Genomic DNA, 23,189 nt, shown 5'->3' with positions numbered 1-23,189 from the left:
CTTCCCACATTGTCGATTTTTGTGCGCAATCTGAGCGCGAATTAGGGAGAAATTACTGTAATTTGTAATAAGTAACTAATTAACGTTAATAACCTTATCGCTTCTATGTACAGCGTCAGCTTAGATTGCTTTACCTTAGAATCGACGTTTAGTAACATCAATAACTTTTGTCGGTGAAACGATAGTCGACGTAAACCGATTGTCAACAACTATAAAAACGAGCCGCGAGGTTCGAATAATCGTGTCTCCCCTTCCCAAATTGTCCATTTTTGTGTATAATCTGAGCGTCGATTAGGGAGAATTTACTGTATATGCAATGTCAAATAGAAAGATTGCACAAGAAATCACTGTAACTTTAGGAATGAAAGTTCGCATCTTTTGCTATCGATTTTAGTGTTTATCGTGCAATTTATTCGAATCCTGCAGAAACGCCTTGGTTCCGTAATCAGTGACGAAAACACGTGAGACTTGTTTGAGATTTATGCACAAATTAACGTTGCTAAACGTATGCGTCATACGCATTATTTAATTTAGTATTTGGTATTCAAGACTTGGCAATGGCTCTCTCATGGCGTTACGATGTCAATGGTTGTGCATTGCCACGAACCACCAAAACCAGTTCTGGCCACGATAATTTTTTGCGAGGCACTTGACCTCCTCCAATCCGGTTCATGCCAGACAAAGTCTTATCTCACATCAGAAATCCGTCGTTTGCGAATGCTAATAATAAATTACCGCAATGAATCAACGACGCTACATTTATTTTCCTTATAATAGCATGAAGTGGATCACTATCGTAGTTCCCCGGGAACACGTCACGTCCGATATTTTGGTTGGATACTTGGAAGTATTTCTTGTCATCGTCTCGATCGCAATACCGGTTGCAATTAACGAGCAGTGCCAGCAATATATTGTTCTCGCCGCGATAGAACGATTCACGTTTTCCTGGAAATCACCGCGATGCAGCGCCGCTCATTCCTTCATGACGTCTGTGTCCGAGCCTACTACTTAATACGTCATGGCGTGGCTCAAGGTCATGGTCATTGAACGAGGAGACTGCAATCGGGCGAAGTCAGCCGAGGACACCGACACGTTTCGCCATAAGTGGACGAAGGCGAAATTGCCAAGTGGACAGGCAAGTCATTATTACGAAGACAACCCGAGCGACGAAAATACAGCACGATGTTGCACATGGTTGGCCTAAAAAATTAAATAGGACGAGTAATATTCACAATAGCATATCCATAGCAAACCCAAGATATTATCAAACTTTCAAGATACTATATATAGAATATACATACATGTGCATATATATCACGAAAGTGATCGAACAACTTTTTCAAATTGAACCAAATGACTTAAATTTTGTTGAACTATTCTTTAATAGATAATATAACATAACTTTATAGGATATATATCCCTTAAATAGATAATATAACTTTTTATATTTAAATCAAATATTAAAAATATTAAATATTATGTTTGGTAAACGATGTCTTATCAAATTCTTTAATAATTGGAGTGTGGAATTGTAATCACAGAAACACAAAATTGAAAACTATGCGGAACGAGGAAAATCGTCAGAAAAAAATATTATTGTAATTAGTCAATCATTCAAGTGGAATTCTTTTTAACACATACATGCGGAAACTTTTGGGGAATCAGAAGGTAATTGTTTTTGTAGAAGTTATGTCAAGGTTATGTCAAGGTTAAGAATAAGGATTACGACATGCAGAACTGACATTTGTCTGGAATATTATAAACCCAAGAAAACGACATTCGTACGTCGACCTAACAGGTTTTATATAATAATGAGTCGCTGCGAATTAAAGCGTTCGACAAAAAGCGTAGTTCAGGTTAAGCGAGCAAAGTTCAGTACGTATAACATCCTTTACCTCAAACTCATTTTGAGGCTATTGTCTAGACAAATTATGAAATCAGATTAGGAAAAGTTTGAAATATATTGCATTAGTGGAATTTGAGAGTATAAAAATCGCCACATTGTATGAATGATTTTTAAACTTTTTAAACATGTTGATGACGTGCAGATGACTAGCCGAGAAAATTTGGTAACTGAGATAGTGACAACAATTAAAAATTTTTTACAAATATAGTAATATAATAATATAATATGATGCTATTGAACTACACATGTTCTTTCATATTACATTTAATGAAACATTCTTGCTCATTTTGGAGCAAGAATGTAGCATTTATTCTTCTTCGCATTTTCTTAAACAACTAAGAAATATATATGTTTCGTTTAGACATATTATACAAGCTTTATTAGATTATTATTATTTAACTTGTATTACAAGCAGTAGTTACACAAATGCAACTTTTAAACGGATAGATATTTCTAGACGAAACGAGTATCGCATCCTCCTTTAAATGTTCTCTTACGAATGCATAAAGCTGAAAAATATTATCTTATCGTTATTCTCTTATAAATTCCTGAAATCGTCCGTTTTCTTCTGCAGAAGTGACGTACAGCTTAAGCCCTTTCACTATGTAGCAAAGAGTCAGACTCCTGATAAAGATTTACTAAATATGACTATTATACGTTTCTTCTAAATCGAAAATCAAAATTTGATTCTTCTGAAACCAAAATCTAGGAATCGAAGTAAACGAGGACATATAACATCAGCAAAAATTCTCTCGTTCTATTAACCCTAGGACATTTAAGGTATTAGAAGATTTTGAGATCTGCTTAAGGGAGCGTCATTTTGTATCCATGTGAGAAAAAGTGCTATAAACATTGCTTTTTCTGTTCAAGGTATATTTATAGAATACTGTTAAATGATACATTTAGATACCTATAACGCAGAAATAAAATTGTTGGAACAAACATACATGATTAACATTCGATGGTCACTTTTTATCCTCCGTTCTGCATTAATGGCCGCACGTCTACGCAGTCAAACAGGGGCCGACAATATTTATGTAAATTAATGAAATAATTCAATATGTGCGAACATACACATAAAACAAAAAAAGAACAGAACATTTAATACAACAAATTTAATATTTTTCCTTTGTGTGATAATTATTGAAACAATCATCTACATAATTATGAAAGCATCACGCACATGTTGTGCCAGCGGCCATTAAGGTGTTAAAGACAAGGAAGTGCTAAACATTGTAGCTGCGAAAGAAACCGTAGTGCAATCGGCGAAGACGTATAATTAACGTGATCTTGCTCTCGAAACCCGTTCAGCGCAATTTATATTAACGGTCGCAGCTAATTAGGGCTCGCAGATAAATATCGATTGCGTTATCGCTAGGAACTCGAAAGCGCAGCAAGAACCAGCCGCTCCATAACCAGATAGCTAATGTCGCGGGGCGAACCTAAACACGGATTAATTGCATAAACTTGCCGGGTCCGCCCCGTCAGGAATCCTATTTATCGAGCGGTTCACAGCGTTATCCTGCCGGAGATATAAATATCTACTTTTATTTCCCTGGAGAGGTGTCCGAGCGGACGCTGAAACGCAGCGCATTTCGAAAATGTAATCCTCTCACGATCAGACTAGTTCTCTAACAGGTGATCACCGGCTGGCTCGGATTAATCCCTTCCCTCGTCGTTGTATTCTGCCCCCCCCCCCTCCTCCCCATCCCATTGGCCCATCACGCGTTACCCGCGAAGCTGATGACACGTCTCTCCTCCTTTCTCACACTTTCCACCACCTCGGTCAGATGAGAATCTTTGCAGAGCCTGCCGCAGATTAACCATGATACGTCGTCGGCTGGCAGTCTTCAAGGAAGCTTCGACTGGTACACGCGCGATCCGAGACAGGCTTGCCACGTGTCCGATTATCAAATTTCTATTAGTGACAGCGAGTTACTCGTAGAACGGAGCTTTGCCAAACACGTTCGCCGGGTGTATCGTGCCGAGGGCAAAGGTGCCAGCAGAGAGAGAGAGAGAGACAAGGCGAGCACCAAAGCACGCAAGAAACCGGCTGTGGAATAAATGAGAGAACGTGAGTGCAAAGTAATCGTTAATCTTGTTTCTCGCGAAACCGTCCGAGGTGTAAGTTGAATCTGAATTATGTAACACGCTTCTGCATCCAGCATCGCAGCACTTCGGACCACGTCTCGTGAAACCCGCCGCTTTATCGCCGATTTTGAGGTGGTCGTGATTACGGCGTGATTAGAATCAGTTGGCCACTTGAGAGATTCGCGTGATTGCTCGCGCGACCTTCCCTCGACCTTTGCTCGTGTTCACTTTTCGTTCATTTAGAAACAACTCTCGATGCATCGAGGTCAACGACAATTTTTTGTTCAATTGTTAGTTTGGGGTGTATGAAAATGGGTAATTCAGGCGCGTACATTTCGAAAGATGTTATTTCTTTAACGTTAGATTTTTACGGAACCCATCAAAATGACGGGTCACTAATTTTTTAATTTACGATTATTCGTATCGTAAACATACATTTATGAGTTATTTATTCAACTTATATGTTACTTACGGCAAATGTTACAATAACACTTGTTAAAAATCAAAATAAATGTCTTATTGTTACTTTTATAAACTAATATAAAACAGTTGTTTTTGGTACTCTGTAAATCTAGTGTTAAACATTGAAGGAGACTGATCCAGCTAAATATCTTCTACAATAGTGATGTTACAAAATATTTATTATTTATATGGTATTTTGTTGGTATTAAGAGACGAATACGATGCAAAAAGTAGTTCAAGGTCATCCCCCGCCCGTAATTTTCAAGGTAATCGTCGGCTAAACAGTACAGTAAAAAGATATATACACTTATGTGCAAATGACATCGACGTCGAATTCTTATTTGCTGAGGTAAATTTTGACGTACACTAATCATTTTTCTTCACACAGTGGCATTTTCATATTTTCTTGAGAACGAAGCCAATTATTTAGCTTATACATTAACCTGTTGCTTTACGGTGCACTTAGTGACCGGATTGGCAAGTGTTGCTTCACTGCCAATGATTTATTATCAGGCAGAGGATTTGCATATTTAGCGGAAATATAAGCTCGCACGAAAAATTTATGATCGAATGACACTTCTGTTCCGTCAACATGAACTGTTTGCGAGATTTACTCACCTTCATTAAATTCTATTTGCAGTCAATATTCATGACTCAATACAGCAAAACAATTAAAACAGTTCTAGTTGTAATCAATACTATCAAATCAAAAGATCAACTTTGAATGTAAAGAACGAATTGTGGAAACTGCTTTAACAGATCACCTCCGCGATATTCGTTGAAATCGTGAAGAGCCAATCTAAAATATAATTAATATGGTTTCATATAGCCTTGAAAGGTAAACAATAGCGACAGTCATTTTTTTGAATTGCTGCAAGTAATTTAAATCGTTCGTTTGTAACCGTTCGAATTAATGATCTCCCAGTACTATAGACGTTGCTAAGTGGCCCGGAAGTTATTAATTATCGATTTCAACAGTTATTAATTGCAATTAACAGACACATTTTAACAAGTGGAAAAGCCAATGTGTATTATGAAGATCGTAATTTATATTTCAATAAACTCGATACGCATCTGACATATATATATCATTCAAATTGGCCGAAATGTAAACGTAGAACGTTTTCCGCGTATACCAAAACGGAATGTACATTTATAATATTCCATGATATTTGATTGCATCACACGTGTACTTCTGTTTTGCGCATGCTAATTTCACGTTTTGTTAACAATGAGATTGGTAATGTTCCACGAAAGATGTAACCGATTAAAAACTGAAGAAGAATGATTCGTGTTGCGCGATTTAAAGCCAGATAAAAGCAATTGCCGGTGATCGACTCTTTCTTTTACGCGACAATGCCGAAGAATAACGATACACGTATATATATATCGGGCAAACATAGGGCAGCTGGTCGAAAGCAATAAATTATTTTAAGAGCCGTTACGCGTATTATAATGGATGCCCTTTATACGGCTTTCGTCGCGAGGAATTCTGAAAAAGGAGGAGAAGAATTGTCCTCGAGCGAATTCCCATCTCCAACAAGAGTTACAATTAATTGCTATCTACACGCAATAAATTGCCCGCGAGCGCTCGCGAGGGACGATGATAATGTAAAAGCCCGGCGTGCTCTATCTTCTGGAAGCGTTGGTCATTGTATCGTACGACAAAGTTGAAAACTTACTTTTTAAATTATTGCAAGACCGACACCTGCGGTATCTGATACACTGTTTCTTCGTGCAGAAGATACTGCGTATCTCGTATTTTCTCGCGAATTGTTATTTTTGTATCTTATTCGCAAGTTCACGTGTTACCGTAGACAGATGCTCGCGACCATAAGTCACTGGAGACCTGGCCATCCTCAAAAATATACGATTTCTCCAGTTAATGTAAGACGGTAAACATGTTGAATTCTAATTTGGGGCAGACTTTGTCAAGGAAATAAAGTGCATTTTATTTTCAATGGTATCGAAAAATACTTATTTCGTAGTATATTATTAGTTAAAATTATTTGATGAACATAAGACAAGACTTTTACAGGAAAGAATTAGCGGCTGATCGAAAAACATATAAAATATATAAAATATAAAAGGAGATATTACAATCTTCAAGCATATTCTTATGATCATTATTTTAGATAAATTTTGTTCATAGATGTCCATATTAATTGCATAGTAGTTTAAATATGAATTTGCATTCTTTTTGATACGAAAATAAAAGCTGAGCACTATAAGAATTATTTGCGTTCCTGGATCAAGCTAATAAAAGTGATACAATTAACATAATTGCATTATATAAATCATAATGTATAAAAATATAATATAAATGTTTTATATAATACAATTTAATGTAGGTAACTTCATGTTTCTAAAAAATTATTTATCTTTCATTAAACGTGAAAGAAAATAACTTTTAATAAAATTATTTGAACGTTTATTTTTATCATTATACAAAAAATGATATTCTATTAAAAGTAATCCCAGGTTTATTGCTATATAACAGGTTGATTCTGTTTCCAAAATAATAAGAATTTAAATATCGACAATTTTTCGGAAACGTTGAAATACTTGTTGAAACTACTGTAACTTTACCTACTGCAACTCGTCATCATAATGCTTTCTTAAAATAGTAAAATATTGAAATATTGATGGGCTGATATATTTATTAATTAGATTACATAGAAATTATCAATATTAAATTAAATAACAAGATTAACATTGATCTCAAAGAAGTCCTTTGAAAAATACATAAACTAAAATTGATATACATGGTGTTCGGGAAATCGTGGTAGAACCAACAAGGGAGTGATTCCACACATATAATTGAGTTAAAAATATACAGTAAAATTTGTTTCATACAGGGCATTGTCGAGAAAATCGAGTTTTCGAAAATTCATTACATACGCGTGCACTTAGACATAATTTAATTCGTTTGCCTGGCTTGCAAAATTCCATTGTGTCTAAAGTGTCTAAGTGCACGCGTAGTTTCGTAACGAATTTTCGAACTCGATTTTCTCGGAAACGATGCCCTGTATGAAAAAATGTTATTCTATATTTTCGGCTCAGTTTTATGATTCAGCACAAAAATGGACAATTTGGGAAGAGGAGATACGATTAGGCAAACCACGCGGCTCGTTTTTATGATAGCTGACAATCGGTAACTGTAAAAATGAGCCGTAAAGCTCGAATAATCGTATCTCCTCTTCCAAAATTGTCCATTTTCGTGTACAATCTGAGCGTCAATTGGGGAGAATTTACTGTACCCTGTATAAAGATCTGTGTGATCAAGCCGCCGTACGAAATTGTGAAGCAATAATGGCTGAAGCGTGACACAGTTACCTTTCGTGCAACCATTTTTGACGAACGCACGATGGATGATGGGAAATAAATAGTTCGTTCGAGCGATTGAAACAGCGCAGCGGGAAGAATTCACGGTTAGCGAGACTCTCGAGTGGCTTCATTCTTCATGCCCGGCACACGAACGTCGTCGAGACCTTACTACAAATGAAGGAACTTCGCGGCAGTAAACTTACCTCGAGGCAGGTGTGAGGGAAGAAGAAAGAGATTATATCGAGTTCCCGGACCCGGGTGCGCGTGCGAGAACGCGTTTGTTTCCACGCTATCGTGTTTCGCGAAATTTTCGCGGCTTCCGAGCGGAGAAGGATGGGGCGGCTTGCCACGCGGAAACTTTGAATTTAATTTTCCATTTCAGACAAAGCTGGTAGGGATGCGGAAACGAGGCGCTGTGTGACGAATTGCCGATACTGCTGGACAAAATTCAAAACGAGTGATTTTACCACATTTATTGACCGATACACAATTGCATCAATATATGTACTAACGTGCAAGATTTTTTGTATCATAACTTCTTTATTAAACATTAGGACTACAGTGATCAGCAAAATTCAACTAACACAAGTGCTTTTTATGAAATATGTATATATTTTCTACCTTACTTTGTATTAGTGCAAAATTGAGTCAGAAGAATAATTGTAGAATTGGAAAACTGCACAAAGTACGATGAAACAATTATATGTTTATTATACAAAAATAAGTGTGAATAACATATACCACCAGTTTCTTCCATTTCATAAGGCAATATATAGATAAATTTTCATGTTTCACAATAAGCACTTCTATCGGTACAATTTTGCTTCTCACTATATCTATCACTAAACGCGACTAAAGTATATTGTTCTACATTGACAAGGTTGGATTTACTCGCACATCGTACGTACTTTTTAGCACGTAATCATCACTATATGATAATAATAATGCATAATAATAATAATAATAAAAATAACACAGCATGATAATAATAATAATTCGTCACATTGTGCTACTGTTATCACTAGAAAAGATTACGAACAGAAAATAAAAATGTTACTAGAACTTCCTAATATATACGTTTTCTTCCATTTTATAATTCTGCACATGTCGCAAATATATAAAGATCGCAGTATAGTTATCGCGTATCAAGTTTTTAACGTGGACCATCCATCGAAAGAGTATACTCAATTTTCATTTATTTTTTCCATCACTGTCTGCGAAAACATCTAATTCTTTATCAAATTCAAACGTTTCCCATCAATAAATTTAGCTAAATAATTATATACCCAGCCTTGTGACCCTGGCAACACTTTAAAAAAATCATTCCTTTGTAACTAATTATGTAGCAAGCTGCTAAACTTTAAACAAGATAAATTTCCTGCGTCAACTGTAAAAAACAAGAGTCACATAGAAATTAATTTCTCTATTTAATAACATCGAGAATTATATTTTCAATGAACTCTCTTCAGTTTCATGTTCCATCTATTTACTTTCAACAGCAGTACACGATATTTCATGGTCTAGAAATAACATTTTGTCCAAATAGATTGGCACATCCGCCCCAGCGCAGAACGTACGAACGAGATTCGGCACGATCGGTTTGTTTCCGTTAATTCGGGTGTTCGGTTTCCACGTCCGGTCGGCCGTCGATAAAAATGGCGCACGTTGGCCGCGGCTCACGGTGGCGAGGCCGAGTATGAAAAACCGCTGTAAAGTTTGACTTTAACTAGGAAACTGCCCCTGCGACCGTGGAACATAAATTTTTATGGCGACCTATAAAGAGCAAAAGCTAGCGTTGCTTAGCTCAAAGTGTCTCCAGTTAACAGCGGCGCGGATTAAATCTTTCCGCGGCGGTGTGCCTCTGCTTTGTGCCGGGATGTTTTACAGCTCGGAACTCGGTTGAATATAATGCGTTCATACAGTAACGAGCGCAACGTTTGCAGCAAATTAAAGTGTACTCGGGATCCGGCCGCGCCAGGACATTCGGCGGAATCTGATTTAAATATGGGAATATAGAACACGTCGAACGAACCGTGAAATCGCAAATACGCCGGGACAGTGAAGTTCAAATTAAGCACCGCCGCGGCGCGGCGCGACGTAGGCTCTTTTGCCCGCTCTTTGACCGAGCGATAACTAATTTGCGTGCATCTACAACTAATTGTGAGCTCTGACGCTTATGCTAATTCCCTCGCTCGTTGCGAGAGGCACGAGTGCGTAGAAGAAACGGGAAAAATGAATCGGTTTGTTGGACTCATTAAAAGTTAATGAAAGGGGACGCTTTAATTGCGGATACCGTACGTGGTTCCTTTTTTGTGGAGTGTTTTCAATCATTTCGTAAGAATCGGGTGGAAAATTTCTTACGATAATGATCAAATAATAATATTATTAATTTCTGTTACGCAGAAATATATCTCATATCCAGGTTATATATATTTATATATGTTAAATATATGTGTTATATATATATTAAATATATTAGGTCTACCGGAAAGTTCTGTCCGTTTAAGAAATGAAAGGAAATAATAAATTTTTCATAGATTTAGTAATATTTATTGTACAATATAATTTCCGTCGTTACTTACGACCTTTTGCTAGCGTGGTGGCAATTTGTGAGCAACATTTTTCAAAAATATATGTCCCAAATGAACATGTGCATACCTATCGAAATTTGCAATGACATTATCAGACAGAACTTTCCGGTAGACCTAATATATGTTATATATATATATATATATATATATATATATATATATATATATATATATATATATATATATATATATTTCCTTGTATTTTACGATTTGCATATTAATATTATTAAATTGTAGAACTTTGTGCGCTTTCATGTGAGAATTAGGTATAAAATATGTAGAACGTTGAATAGAAAATAGAATAGATTTATACAATTTGGTATCATAAAAGATTATAATGATTTTTACATGTAATTTTATGCACGATCCACTCAATTTTCTTCGTGCTCGAGAAATTTAAAAATGTCATCATAGTCTCCCAGCAGTTTTTGGAATATTACTTCAAACTACGTATCGCACACAGACCTCTACAAAAAATGAAACTGAACTTGATCGAAGTTACAGATTCATTGTTTCGTCATAAAACATTTCGAGTTAAATGTTGCAATTAGATGAGGAATCGTATTCAGAGTTGCTGAGTAATATTGTATCGTTTCGAATCGCATGATACTTGCGCGTAACACAAGTAATTAGGGAAGGCTTTGTGATGGTCCAGCTTAGAAACTTACAATGCAAGCTGTAATGAACGATGCGCAGCGTTCATCAGGGTGAATTTCGAACCATCCTTATTAATCCTTACTTCAGGGCAGCTTTAAACTTTTCATATTACATTCCCTGATACAGTGGTGAAATACCTAACGAAGCTACCAAAAACTATAGCGAGCTAGGTGTTCCTACACTAATGAAAAATTTAGTTACGTGTTCGTGCTGTAAATGCATCCATCAAAAACTAAATGTTTGAAATGCCTGTGAAAAACGACGGTCAGCAATTAAATTTCTAATTTTGTATTTCTTCTGTATTTGTTGCGTTCTGTATTTATTTTGCAACAACTCGCAAGACTATTAATTCGATTTTGCATAAATTTAGATTTTTTAAATTCTTAATACTTAAATCTTTGACATAAAGATTTTTTCGATTCTTCAAAAGACAATTAACTTTTTATATTTCTGCAAAAAAAAGGTTTCCCTTTTATCATTCATTTGTTGACAATACAATTCAATTGTATGCAATTCAATTTCCTCTCTAGAATACAACACCAACACAGTATATCGTAGTCTTCTGTTTGTATCGTATTAATTAATTCGAATGCACACAATTGAATACCGGAAACATACTGTATATTTTAAGTCATGGCAATTTATAATACATGTTGTTCGAACGGGCCCTCTTTCAAACGTAATAAATGTTTTATTTGATAGTTAATAGGTAATTAGTATGTATTTTATACTAGCACGAATGATGTACATACATGAATGACTTTTGCTGTTTATTTAATGTACAGCGAAATATAATTAATTTATGAATGCCGCACGGTCGGTATAATTCAATAATTTATTAGCTAAAGCTGAAGCCAGGTAAAGCTGTAAGTCAACTAAAAATTAAATCTCAACATAATGAAAACTGGTGATAATGATCATAAATTGCAATAACAATGCTGTTTGAAGCTCCACAGCACAGCCACTTATTTTCGGCTTTGCCCCGCGGCGACATGTTTCCATAATTAAAATTGATTTAGATCACATCGCACACCTGTGCATCTAATACAAATTGTTATTTGAGTAACGACAATTGAAAATTCCGTGATCTGTTCAGTTTATTAACAAGAATATATCATTCTTAACAATTGATGTTTCAATTAGTGTTACCAAGTTTATCCGTTCTCTTTCTTTCAGCTAGAAAGCAACTCGATGATACTATCGCGTACTGGGAATTCCCTAATTGATAGCATTGACAATCTTCGATGTGTACGACATAACTTCTCTCCTTTTCTTCGCATTTCTTCTTCGGAGTTAATGAACTCCACTGTCAATGTTGTAGAACAATGTACTTTAGTCACTTTTAGTGATAGATAGAGTGAGAAACAAAATTGTATCGATGGAAATGCTTATTGTGAAACATGAAAATTTATTTATATATTGCTGTAGGAAATGGAAGAAATTGATGGTATATGTTATTCACACTTATTTTTGTATAATAAACATATAATTGTTTCATCGTACTTTGTGCAGTTTTCCAATTCTACAATTATTCTTCTGACTCAATTTTGCACTAATACAAAGTAAGATAGAAAATATATACATATTTCACAAAAAGCACTTGTGTTAGTTCAATTTTGCTAATCACTGTAGTTCTAATGTTTAATGAAGGAGTTATGATACAAAAAATAAAGTAAAGTATACTAAATTCTCCGTAATTGATCCTCAACTTGTACACAAAAATGGACAATTTGGGAAGAGGAGATACGATCATTCGAGTCTCGCGGCTCATTTTTATAGTTACCGATTGTCAAAAACTATAAAAATCAGCCGCAAGGCTGAAATAAACGTACCTCCTCTTCCCAGATTGTCTATATTTGTTCCCAAGCTGAGAATCAATTAGGGAGAATTTACTGTATTCTGAAATTTAATTGTCTGTACTGGAAGAATAGCGAAAGAAATTGCCGGGAAAATGAAAGAGATAAATAGGACTGGGTAGACAGGGAGATACGTTCGCGTGTATTGATAGTCCAATTAACGAATCACGACCAAGCACGTATCGACCTCCCATTTTAATTCGTAGGCAAATGATGCAGTGTAGACTATGCAATGTAAGCTACTGTGCTTTTCATCGTCGGTACGAAATTACATTTCTTTGATGTTAAAGTTCTAGTTAAAGTTTAGTCTAGTTTATGTTAAAGTTCTTATATTACAGTTAAAAATGAATTGTTAATAATTCTTTAAATAATAGTTCCAAAGCGATAGCAATTTCATGCATAGTCTTTTTTGAAATTGTTACGTGAAAGATAATTATCGAGCTTCTTCTACATGCAGCTCAGTGATTGAAAAGTCTGTTAATAGGATTTTGATAAGGAAAATGTTAAATAAAAATCTGTGGAGTCTCTCATAATTTCGTGAAAATTTTCTGTCTACCGACTTTCGTCATTCTACTGTAAGATAATTGTAAACATGGCGTTTCTTTCGCTTCTCATGAATATTTTTTAACCTTAAAATGCAATTTTTTTAAAAATGCAAATCCAAATTTCAGAAATGTTTTACAGAATTTTCAAACACTTTGTCGTATGCAAACTTTAAGATTACAATCTTATCCAGTTTTAACGCGTAACTTTATAAACATATTTTTCGATTTTATATTTTTAATTAATTTCTGTTCAAGGTAACCTAGAGTTATTTTTTAAAATTCCGATGTAATAAAATTAGGCAGTTAAGTAAGTGTACTTCTTCCCTATTCCCTAGGTTACTACAGTTTCGATCAAGCGCAGTTTATTGGATAATAATTGATCATTATGTTTATTTAATAATTCATTTCTCCCAAAATCATGCTTTCTTGAATACAACTACGAGCAATCTTATTAGAGAATCTGTGTGGCACTAGCGTAACTACGACCTCGCAAATAATAATTATTGTATTTTCGCTCTGTTGCATTGCAGTTCGTCGCATGCGCCTGACATTTCTAATTAATTATTCGCTCGTTTGAACGCGTACTACCATCTGATTCTCCTATTTTCTTTCGATTTTATTTTAACATAATTCTCTGTCAGAATAGAATTCGAACATTTGTAACAATCATGTACTTAACATTTCAATTTATCTGCACAAATCTCATAATTAAATTATACGTCATTTCCGAGTTACTCTAATATCAGAGGTACACTTTTCGCTTGAAATACAATAAACTCGTGAGAATAAATCACAGGTCACATTTCGAAAGGTCTTTGTATTACAATCTCTCCTCGTACAATCACATTGAAACTAAACAAACAAAAATTGTTCGAACTCGTAAATTCATTTAAATTTGTAAAATTCTAATTCAACAAAATACAGGTTACATAGGTGAGGTTTAAAACAAAATACGAGCTCAACAATTTAATGATCCCTTAATCCCGCAAAACTAAACTTCAATCGAAACTCATTACAAATTGATATAGAATTTTACTCCAAAAGAAGAAATTTTTAGAAGTATTGTTTCTGCTTGCAGGATCCAATCGGTCGCAGGATCTCAGACGTAATCGAGAATAGGAAACAAGGATGCGTTCCTTAGCGGTGATCACTTTAGTCGCGTTCTGTATCATGTGCGCCTATGGCAGTCCTACAGCCGGTATAGGTAGAGACCTGGACCCGCAGCTATTCTACTTTCCCGACCAAGCGGAATACGTGCAGCTCTCGATGATGTGCCCTGAGAACACGATCCTGTGGCCAGGGAACCGTCGGTGCTACAGGGAAGGCGAACGAGGACCCTGCAATGTCGGCCGCATCCTGGTTTTCGATCGGAGATCCCTAGTACCCTACTGTATGGACGCAGTGCTTTAGACTATTTGAAGAACGTCTAGGCACTGCTCTTACCGACTCGAGATGGCCATAGCACAGATGGCAGCAGGGATTTAAACAGCCTTATCCACGTTCATTTAGCGATTTAAGTCGATAGCTTATAATTGTGCCCATAATTATGAAAGTGGTCTAAGTCAAAATTTAAAAAAAAATGAATTTATCACTTATTTCACACGACATGATTTTAAACTAAATTTATTCAATGTAATTTTTACGATATCGTCAAAAATGAACCTTTAGATAGTAGTTGTAATTACAACGTTATACGGAATTCATTTAGTGTTAATTATGAAAGTGGTCTAAGTCAACATTACTATGAATTGATCGAAAATTGTAGAAAAAGAAATACATTTTCGATCAAACGAATGTCGCAGCCGGATTTTATTTCAACGAAATCACTTGAAAAATCAATAACAAGGAGAGTAAAAAATACCGCGGGCGAATCTGTCTCTTGGCTAACAATTCAATGGATGAGATTCTTGAAAAATGAACCTTATAAAATGTTTTATAAGACTTCTTTAGATGATTCTGAATTCCAAGTTTTGGATCTTTCACCTAAAAGAGGAAGACCAAAAATATACGAAAATATTCAATTACTTCCATTATACAACACCACTAGACCAGTAACGGAAGAAAAACATAAAGATCTTATGTGTTTACTACCATACATCCCTCCAGTTTTTCAGGAACATTTTAAAAATCTTAAAAACTCGAAATTATGATAAAAATGGATTACTTTTTAATAATGATTAATAAATGTTTATGAATTATTTCGTTAAAGTTGTTGTTTCAAATGGACCGTTTATTTTGAAAGTGGTAAAATGCCGAATCTGAGCTTGTATTGTCTAAATACCCCACGCAACGCCACTTACAATTTCTTTCGATGACATTGGACTTACACCACTTTCAAAATAAACGGCTCAAATAAAAATCACAATTTTTTATTACTTTAAGTCAATTATAGGACATTCAGCTAATTTTGAAAATGGTCTAAGTCAATTCAAGCTTTAAAAACAACATTTTCCTATGAAATTCACACAAAATTTCATATCTATAATAAATTTCCATTAATCAAGACTAATAAAATTATAAATTAAAATGTCGCATAATGTAAAAATATTTTTTAATTTATTCAAATGCGATTCATTGAATATCTCGAAACAAGAAATATATGACCTAGACCACTTTCATAATTATGGGCACAATTAACTGACAGAATAATGCACACAGAAAATCCATAAACACGATTCAATCTTATTTAATAAGCTTACATTAGGACATTCAATCATTTTTATACTGAGCACATTGCAATGGCATTAATACAGCGTATGATTTTTGTAATAATGAAAGAAACATTTTTGAGAAAATTTAGTCTGGGAATCAGTGACTAATTAAACTGCAAATTTTGTGTCGAAATGAAACAGTTACGAAAATTAGTAGAGAAATAGTAAATCGATAGAAATTCATTTCTTGATTTAACGCAGTATACTCGAGTGGTGACTCTGAGGCATTACTTAAAATTGCTATTATATTTTTCGAAAGAATTTTCACGTTATTATATTTGTCTGTATTCAATCATTTTTCTATAAGCAAACAGGTTCAATTTTATCAGCATTAAATTAAAACAAGCATAACAAATGGAAATACACAAGGCTAAAACAAATGTCCTCATTTTCAGATCAAAATGACCTCGAGTGTGAAGGGTTAATAATTTTAGTATGTGGAAATTAATATAACAGCACAGTTAGATCGTTTTAATGCTTCTATTGTTTCGTATTTCATTTATCCAGTCTGATCAATACATAGTGATTCTACTTAACGCGTATATCAGTAAACGGTTCATGATTTTTTAATTGTAGACATATATTTTGAATGTAGTACTGTCGATTATTGTAATTCACATAAGAGTAGAAATATTAAGTTATAGAATTCGTAAAATATTTAGTAGGGAAAACGGTTCCACAAAGTAGAAGTATACTTCGCATGCCATTCTCATTGCATGAAGAAAGAGTTTCTGTGATACGATGAATGACGATGAACGATGAAGTTTTGACATAGCACGTTTCAAATATTTGAATCAAGCTTGAAAGATTAAAATATTACTAACATATAACAAAACTTTTTACTGTAAAATTTAGGCAACAGTTTAAAGATAGATTAAAGTGCGACTGATATTATTCAAATGAATAGATAATGATGCTGTTACTCGTAGTCAGATTTAATGAGTAATGGCGATCAAAATTCTAGAATAGTAATTCATTCTTTGATAAAAGAAATACATTGTTACATCTTTTTTTTTATTAAATACGCCGTGTGAAATCTTCTCGAAGAATCCAACTCTTCTTTAACATAGTTAAGAGGCAGAGAATCAACTTGACTCGTCACGAGAAACGGATCAACCTACTAATTTATTAAAATCACGAGTTTACTCACAATTAATTGGTACAACAAAATGAAGACACATTTAGCGTTTAAGATATACTAAAATGTTCATAATCTAGTATGTAACTCGTTTTTTAATGTCAAAATAAAACTTACAAGCATGTCAAAAGAAACTAATTAATCTTATTAACTAAAACACCGTAAAAGGTGTACGACAGTTACGGTAGCTCTTAAAGCTTTGACCTACGAGATACGCGGATACCCAGCTTACCCATGAGATACTCGGGTAAATGAAAATTATCCGAGTACACGGGTATCTCATGAGATAGACGGCTACCACAGTACTTATTAAAAGAATTCAACTGCAGAAAATGTTTCCATATACGGAACATAGATGTCGGATTCCCTATGGCGAGTCTTCCGAACGGATATCTCGATTAAAGAATTACCTAATTTAATATTTTAAAGAAAAAAATATATTCTAGTGCAAAGTTTGATGTGCAGGGTGTCCAAAAAATGTCTCGCAATCTGTCATTTGAAGTAACCTTTTCCTTAGCGAAAATGCAATCCGCGGCTTTGTTTACGAGTTATTAACGAAAAACATTGACCAATGAGAGGCGAGCTCGGCTGGCGCGCGGAGGTCCAGTCAACGAGCGCACGAAGCCCAGTTCCGCTCATTGACTCCTCCGTCTTGCGCCAGCCGAGTCCACCTCTCATTGGTCAGTATTTTTCGTTAATAACTCGTAAACAAAGCCGCGGATTGCATTTTCGCTAAGGAAAAAGTTTCTTCAAATAACCTCAGGAATCCATCATTTTCGGATTGCGAGACATTTTTTGGACACCCTATATAATGCTTCGAGGCTGGACGCTGACTATATTCGCCCTTCTTCTTTTATTTTCTCGCTCGAAACGCTGCTCCGCTTCAATACACGGCATACGCACTCGCAACACATACATATCTCGCTCTCCACACTACATAGATAACATGCTTCACAAATTAAATTAAATAACAAGTAAAAAGGATCCAATTTATTAAAAGGATATGAAAAGAAATAATTTTTGATATTGTTTGTCCCTTTCCCATTGGGAGAATATTAATATGTTTCCAAGTGTGTACACTTCATTTTACACAGCACATCGTAAAATATTATAATTTCTACTATAGAAACATTTTGGATTGCGCTTTGTGTATAGTGTACAGATTCACGCTTAGACCGTTGTATTTCATGGATATTCAGGTATCCGGATACCTCATATACTCGAGTGAAGGTGTTGGTTTCAGTAACTATAATAACAACACAAAGTAAACAAATTCATAAACACTAGACAATTGACGAAAATAGTGAAAGAACTCTGATAGAAGGATATTCAAGAAATAAGGGATGTAAAAATGGTCACGTTATGTGAGACACCCTGTATATTAACCCTTTGAGGGCCGACCTTCCGCTAGAATGCAGAGACCAATCCTGAGTATTTTTGGATCCCTATTAATATATATCATAAAAATAGTTTTTCTGTTAAAATTGTGTATTATTATACAGCTAAAGGACAGGCAAGATAATAAGATGAATGCAAAATACAGGAAAGTTACTTTTTATTAGTCATGTTCACAATGCATACACATAACTGTAGTATTTTTAAAAGCAGCACTTCACTGTTCGCCTCTCTACGGAATACTGATAGGAACGTAACATTGTTTACATATTTTAGAGATTAAATGTGTTCCAGAGTTCGCAGGCCGAGGGTTAAAAGATGTTTGCTGTCTTAAAATAAATCTATCACCGTTTTCTAGTTTACGTGAAAATTGATGGTACATTAAGTTTTCAATTGACGACTTTGATTTCTTTTAAAATGTTCATCTGCTCCTTTGTCGTCCTCGGGAATTGTATTGCGCGCGCTCAGAGCAATAATACGTCTATTATTATCTCTATATTAAGAATGATTGCTACCTGGTAATAGCCTCGATAACCTCATCAGATTTTCGATCTTCAATCTGGTGCGCGTACAAACAAGGTACTATCGAGTTTACTCTGCAGAACCCTCTGGCGCATTTCTGCATCAAGAGACACTAATACTCTCATTTCGCTACACGATGCGTATTTTATTTCCATGCAATATTAATTGACTATTTCCGCTAACAGAATATTATTGTTGTAAGTTAAACACGATATGTCGATTATAAAATTTATTGCAATCTCCCGAGATAAGTAAATCATTATAGAATAAAGTATAATTTTTGCCAGATGGTTTTTTATGTAGGATATTTGAAAAGTACCTCTTGATTATGTTAAGATTGCAGATCGTCGTGCAAAATACTAATTCTTATCCTGATTACAGGATTCTTATCCTGACAGGAACTATATACAAGTTTATCTTTATTCTTAATATTTTTGAAAAGTTGAAAATAATTTCGCTGCATTGTTCAATTTCTGTCAGTCACTGTTTCGTATTCCACCTACTCGTTATTGTCATTATTATATGAAACAAAATTCTTGTTACAAGAGGCTGTATCAATTTACATAATGTAAAAAAAGTAGATACTTGAAAATCTTAATTTACAATGTGGTCGTAATTTTGATACTTCGAAGAGACACTCACGAATAATTATAGAATTATAATTGGAAAAATAATTGGAATTAATTATGGTAATTGTTCATTAATACCCGTTTAATTCCTAGTAATACGATATTCATTTGTGAAATTCGACGTTATGTACGACCTTTAAAACGGCGAACAAGAAAATGAAGGAAGTATCTTGAATGGAACATTTTGTTGGAACGATTATGTGACTCTCTGTCATGCCGGCAAATTTTTCGAAATTTTACGCAGACAATAAGTACAGTCGGAGCCCTTCAAGATTTACAGAACTCCCCTTTTAAACCATGCATTTAAATTACGCACAGCTGTACGTCACTCAATTCCCTGAATCCTTGAAACCCTGCGAGTCGGCAAGAAAGTTCGGTTCGGAATACATTTTGCACCTCGAGCTACTGAGATTTAAATCTTTGGATTAAAAGGAGCGGCGACGAGCGCTGAAGACGTTCCTCGTTTGCTTGGCACAAGGACCGATTCCTGCAGCCGCTTATCCATTCAACTTCTTACGTCTATGCGCCGTGATGGAATTCGTTTCTGAAACGGTTGAATCGTATAGAGATCCACTGTCCACGTTCTATGAGAAATAAACGTGGCCCATTGCCTTATCGGACTTCAAACCTTATCAGAACACGTTAAAACTAATTTTCCGACATTGGATTTTCATGCAAATTCCAATTCTTGCATCTAATTTCATGAAAACTGAACTAAAGTATCAGATCCTTTCATTGTCTGCAAGATTCTTTGTGGTTAAAATAAAATAAAAATATTATTATTATTATTAATATTATTATTATGGTGAGCGATGTAATTTCCATTATTAGTGACATTCAGTTTAGAAGAATTTAAACACTTGTTTCCCTTTAATAAAATTTCGGTATCCTCCTCAATTATGCTTTGAATTTCTGTTGCTTAGAAATATCTTACGATCTACTTTTATCAAAATTGTTAGTAGTGGAAACACAGTATTTTATTTCAAATTGATCAAAACTTGTAGATATTAAAGTTTATTTGACATTTTTATTACAGTTCTGATACACTCTTATTTGTTAAGTTAGTGTTGCTTTGAAATGATATAAATTGAATACGGAGAACTTGCAGACAGTACATTTTTTATCAATTTATTTTAATATTTAGAAAAGAGAATAATTTCACATTTTCAGAACTTTTTCAATTTTCTCTTTAAGTTTTAATAATTAGCCGGCATTAAATGCTTTTTATCGAATTCTAGAATGACGTATCCTGGCCTGGCTCAGACTTTGTTATCTAGAAATTCGTTTCAATAAAATTCTGCAAGCTATTAAGCTGCTGAGATATCTGAATTACATATGACATTACCCAATTCACGACGAGAATAAATGAAAACATGAAAAAATATTATAAGTAAGATACTTATAAACTTTATCCTTCTCTGTGTGTTCCGTCATAATTTATTTTATGTCACTGATTGGCTTATAAATGCTTTGAAATTATTAAAGATTGCTGTACTGCCTTGATCGTCGATTTATAGTAATTTGTATCGTAGCAACATTTGTGTAATACTAAACGCATATTTTAATTAACAATTTCGAAAATTGTTTCATTCCTTTAACATGAAGTATTTTTATATATTATTGAAAGAATTATTTTCAGATTTCACATGTAATCAATATTTCAAATACAACAAACGAATAATATATAAATAGAATCACATTAATTTTGTGCGAACGAATTATTTGTACAGAATCTCATTAAAATCGAATGAAACTTATTCGCAATGCAGAGAGATCATTAAAGAACTGAAACCGAAATCTTGACCACGGATAGGATCTCTATAAAGGATAGAGGGTGCTCGGCGACCCCAACGCGGTCGTTTGTCACCGAATCCTGTCGTCAAGCCGCTTTTTGTGTCCAAACGTCGACGGCGATAACACAAGGCTCAACTTGGGATTTGACTTAACAACGGAAACTTGGTCATCGATTCTTCCTGTACCACGTAGAAGGCTGGTATGATTGTGTTAGTAGATACGATATATATAGAGAGATGTATACAGTGTGTCTTGTAACAGGTGGTCTAAGGAAAAATGGTTGGGATGGAAAAAATGCACTCTTACAGGAGGCAATCAATTTTTAAAAAAGACGAACTCGTCGTTTATCAAATATAAAAAAGGTATGTAAATGATCTAGTAAATTAAAAACTTTGATTTCTAGTTCAGTACGTTATTGTTTACTTGAAACACATATACAATTGAATATTTTTTCTATTCATGGGGAATCGTTTTGTTACGAATATGCAATAAATATATAATAATAAGCAATATACAAAATTATACTTATAACATACATAAAGAAACATAAGGAAGGAAGATTATGCACATTTTAGAAATGTAGATCGACTGGATGTTTATAATTGACAGTTCTTAAATAATTGCCCTAAAACAGTTCTTTAATAATATCTCTGCATTGCGAATAAGTTATATTCGATTTTAATGAAAGTCTATACAAATAATTCATTCGCATAAAATTAATACGATTATATTTATATGTTCTTCGTAGGTTTCATTTAAAATAATGATTACACGTGAAATCTGAATATAATCCTTTTAATAATATGTACAAAAATACTTCATGCTGAAGGTATCAAACAATTTTAGATTGACAGAAATATGTGTTCTGAACAAAAATATTGATATTCCTTGTATTTGTGTATATGAGTGGAGAGTATTCAATTACGAAGATTTCTTCACGGTTTAGAGGAACTACTGACAATTATTCAAATGTTATACATACTGCCTGATTATGTTCCCTTGTTAACGAACATTTTCAGATTTTGTTAATAAATGAAAAAGGAGCAAACAAGCTGTTTATTCAATTTTCAACATTTAAAGTGGTAAAAATAATCCAAAAAGAATATAACCAGGACAGTTCAGCGATAAATAATAACAAAAATGATAAGTTTAATAGTACACTTATATAGAGAGTTTGAAGTTCACGTAATGTACATTAAACTCGATTTAGAATATGCTACTTGATTTATGAAATTAACATTGTGCGGTATTATTATAAACGGTACACGTTTCATACTATTTAACTGATTAAAACATACAAAACAATGATCTCGCATAATTTCGGACAAAATTCGATAAATAATAACAAAAATGATAAGTGTAATAGTACACTTCTATAGAGAGTTCGAAGTTCACGTAATGTACATTAAACTCGATTTAGAATACGCTACTTGATTTCTGAAATTAACATTGTGTTCCTCTTATAAACGGTACACGATTCGTACTATTTAACTGATTAAAACATACAAAACAATGATCTCGCATAATTTCGGACAAAATTCGATAAATAATAACAAAAATGATAA

General features: G+C 34.2%; 1 long non-coding RNA gene across 2 annotated transcripts; it reads left to right on the top strand.

Annotated features, from left to right (window-relative positions):
- Positions 1-2,141: 2,141 nt before the first annotated feature.
- On the top strand, positions 2,142-21,900 carry LOC117225113 (uncharacterized). 2 transcript variants are annotated; one of them, XR_013034026.1, is made up of 3 exons: positions 3,698-3,980; positions 14,514-21,823; positions 21,886-21,900. It is a non-coding gene; the product is annotated as an uncharacterized LOC117225113 (long non-coding RNA). The 2 variants fall into 2 exon arrangements; XR_004491418.2 differs by lacking the exon at positions 21,886-21,900 and having other exon boundaries at positions 2,142-3,980; positions 14,514-17,418.
- The last annotated feature ends 1,289 nt before the right edge of the window (positions 21,901-23,189 follow it).

The sequence above is a fragment of the Megalopta genalis genome, chromosome 8, assembly GCF_051020955.1.
Source record: "Megalopta genalis isolate 19385.01 chromosome 8, iyMegGena1_principal, whole genome shotgun sequence".
NCBI classification, from domain to species: Eukaryota; Metazoa; Arthropoda; class Insecta; order Hymenoptera; family Halictidae; genus Megalopta; species Megalopta genalis.
This window is presented reverse-complemented; position numbering and strand designations above follow the sequence as displayed.